Raw genomic sequence first — 4,141 nt, 5'->3', positions numbered from 1 at the left:
CCCTCATGAGCATGTAATGCATTTGGACAGAACAATGCCTCCTTTCTCAGTGAACAAATAGAATTAAAGGAATCGGTTTGGAGAATGTTTTCTCTCACAGAAACAGGAATATGGAGTTATAATTCTCTCTGAAATAAACACAGGCCATTCAGAGGAATCTGATAAGGTCATGCAACATCTGCCGAAAGAAGGGAAAGGTTAGCTCATGTGTTATGAGAGTCGGGGAATTCAGCAGAGCTGCAGGAAGTTAGAAAAGTAATAATTACTGAACAATGGGAATGGGGTTATCGCTGAAGAAAGAATGAGAGGTCTATACAGCCCGTGTAAAATGTTCAGTCTGTTCTAGTAGTCAATCCAATCAAAGCGAGACTTAGATTTCATATCCAGTTTCCTTGTGCAATCCACATATCCCGTGACTCCCTGAGAAACCAGCAATCTGTGTCTTCCAATCTGCAATGCACTCAATTAGGGTGCATCAACAATCGTCAGGGACAGAGAATATTAAAGACTCCGAGGCCTTAGAGTTAATGGCTCTCTCCTCATCTCATTCCCAAATAACCTGCCCCTTACACTGAGGGTGCTGTCAATAATAACCAAAAGATCTGTAAATGGTGTAACTTTAACACTGACTTCTCTTCACAGATTCTGTCAGACATGCTGAGCTTTTCCGCAACTCCTGAGACTGTGTTATCGTGTTTCAGATACGCAGACCCACAGGATAAATTTCTCACCATCTACCCTCTGAAGCCTGTTCAGAATTTGATGAATTCAAATGAAATCGTATTTCAATTTTCTCGAATTTGGATACAATTTATTCAAACGCTCAGCATTAGAGCACGTGGGTTTCAAACAGTGACTTGTATTTTGTGGTTCATTAATGTGTTTGGCTCATTGCCGCTGGGTTTCCACGTATGACTCAGATATAATTGTTCTGGCGAAGCTGACGATGAGTTAGCGTCTTGAACTGCTGCCATTCATTTTGTCCAGATAAACCCATAATGATGTAAGGGAGGGAGTTCGAGGATTTCCAACGAATGGCACTTGTGGAACTGAGACGTTTTTCCGAGCCAGGGTGGCGAGTGGCTTGATGTGGAATTGTCAACTGGTGTCCCTTGTCTCTGCTGTGCTCAGTGTTCCACGCGATAATGCCGTGGTTCTGGAAGCTGCTCTGTGAGGAATTTTGGGGAATTTCTGCAGTGCATCTTGTCTGTGGTATATTCCACTGCTACTGAGTGTGGGTGGTGGAGGCAGAGAATGTTTGTGACTGTGGTGCTGAGCAAGCTGCACTGCAAGTTAATTCTACCTAATTATGGGGAACATAACTACTTGCCATCATCATCAATCTATTTCACACCTGGACATCTAGTGATTATACGGATGTGGTGCACAAGTCTGTTAGTTGCTCAAATGACCATGATCTTTTAACTAAATTCAACTTTTCACGGGTATTATGCTGAGCGACCTCACGCGACTGTTCCACTTTCTCATCAACATTTCATCTGTAAAAACTGGGAACGAGCTGATGGGACACAGATTGTGCTGCAGATGGTTAGACACAGCGCAGTGTCAGTTACTGCAAACTGATTCTGTTTGGTTTATGCATGTGTTTCTCTGAATGTGTGTGTGCATTATCGTGTGTTCCTGTCTCTGTGATTCTGTGTGTGTCTCCCCATCTATCTCTTCCTGACTATCTGTGCTTATGTGAGTGTGTTTGTGTCTCATTGTGTGTAGTAGTGTGTGTATCCATGTTTATGTATCTCTGGGTCTGTACCTCTGTGCAACGGGCTCTCTGTTATTTTCGGGATTGTAACAATTGGAATGTGGTTTAAACCCCAATATATCTGTACCTCTGACTATTCCTCTTGGGCGTGAAGTGATCCATTGCTTTTTGTTATGTTTGAACGTGTGTGTGTGTTTGTCTGTGTGTGTGTGTGTGTGTGTGTGTGTGTGTGTGTGTGTGTGTGTGTGTGTGTGTGTGTGTGTGTGTGTGTGTGTATTTGTGTCTGTGTGTTTTCTGCCTGTCTCTATGTGTGTGTGACAGACGGAAATACGTACAGATACTCAGACACAATCACGTATACAGAGAGATGTGCAGAGACACATACGGACAGAAGCACACATATCGACTTAAAGAGACACACATGCACATACAGTCACACAGACATACACACACAAGCGCACAGATGTTCATGGAGACAGCAAAAGTGATACTATTAGAATTTCTTGTTCCGAAAACTAAATGAGAAATTAATAGATTTTTGGATTGTTTGACTTTGCAGGAAATTTGTCCATAATTTCGTCTGGACAGCTGCGCCTTTAACAAGTTTTTGAACGAAATAAGGGACAGGTGGTTTAGTTAGTACAGTGCGAAGCTCATGTTGAAAGGATGAAAGCAATTTGAATCGATGAACGTATTTTACCATCCCTGTGTTTTCCAGTCTTTTCAAAATGGCCGCTGATGCTTCTGAATTGGGTCGACGTGCTGTCTTGTTCCAGGATGATGAATTCGGAATTGAGAACCTGGATGATATTTCTATTAGAATCAATACCGATCATTGGAAAAGTCCTCTTCCGTAGGAAAGGGGACGTTGGGATTGCTGTTAGATTTCAGCACTTCGAAGACCACCCAACAAAGAACAATGAAATACAAAATTACACAGATTGTAATCCACTGGCCTTCTTTAAAAGTTTCAGGTTAACAATGCAACATATTTTGATGGTATTGTTTGTTGTAACCATTTTATTATACACATCACGAGAAAACCTAATGTGAATTCAGATATATTGTCCTAAAATACAAATGGTGAAATACGTAAAAGCTTTAAGAAATATGGAGGTTGCATAACATTGCAAGATGGGAGAAATAATAAATAGACTGCACTTTTTATAAAAAATGTGCATTATGTATTTTGCAAGTAAATGCGTTTTTGAAATGGCATTTTAGTTTTCTCAGGGCGAATATATATATATAAAAACATTTTTTAAAAAAAGAATTGAATGTAATTGTGGACTAAAATGTGAAAAGAGCGACCTTACAAACAGATAGAAAGTGGAGGATAGCTGCAAGGTTTGACAGCAATTCACCTGATAGTGACCCAATAATTGAAGTGTGATTGGAGATGAATGGAGTTATACACAGATGCAGCCTTTGTTTGTGACAAGGAGCTCATTGATGATTTGCCACTAGTTCACCACTGACAAAGACTTTCTGCTACCAGCAACGATGTGATTGGTTCTCAGGCAACTAAACAGCTTGGGACTCTGAACAAGATACAGGGAAGTCGCCACCTGCTCAGGAGCTCTCTCTGTTCGCGGCAGTGACAGGTGCTTTAATCCTGAAGAAACCTGGTTTATTTTTGTTTCAGCTGTTCCTAAAGGCTCTGCCTTTTAATGAGTGTGTTAGAGACTGTTTGTAAGTATTAACCAGTCCTTCTGCATGGCGTAAATCAATGACAGCCTCCACGATGCACTGTATAAATTTACCAATGCTCTAAACAAAGTACATTCCAAAGACATGACAACGAAGAAATGGAAGGGCAGGGGAAGCAGATGAATGGGAGGGTTATGATTTGGAGCCAGTGGTCAAACCTGGTGAAATGAAGAGTAGAGGACTTTAATTTGTAACGTCAGGAAGTATGGGATACAGTGAGATTTGGCGATCTGGATTCAGAATTGGTTGGCTGACAGAAGGCAGAGTGTGGTTGTAGATGGAAAATATTCTGCCTGGAGGACAGTGTTGATTGGGGTCCCGCAGGGCTCTGTTCTTGGGCCTCTGCTCTTTGTAGTTCTTATAAATGACTTGGATGAGGTAGTTGAAGAGTGGGTTAGTAAGTTTGCAGATGGCCCTAAGGTTGCAGGTATCGTCGACAGTATAGACGGCTACTTCAGGCTGCAACGCGACATAGATAGGATGCAGATCTGGGCTGGGAAATGGCACATGGGGTTCAACCTGGATAAACGCGAAGTGATGCATTTTGGAAGGTGGAATACGAATTCTGAACATAAGATTAAAGACAGAATCCTTGGCAGTGTGGAGGAACAGAGGGATCTGGGTATGCAAGTACATAGATCCCTCAAAGTTGCCACCCAAGTGGATAGGGTTATTAAGAAAGCATATGGAGTTTTGGCTTTCATTAAGGGG

Source organism: Chiloscyllium plagiosum, chromosome 7 (genome assembly GCF_004010195.1).
Source record: "Chiloscyllium plagiosum isolate BGI_BamShark_2017 chromosome 7, ASM401019v2, whole genome shotgun sequence".
NCBI classification, from domain to species: Eukaryota; Metazoa; Chordata; class Chondrichthyes; order Orectolobiformes; family Hemiscylliidae; genus Chiloscyllium; species Chiloscyllium plagiosum.
Note: the sequence above shows the minus strand (reverse complement) of the source record.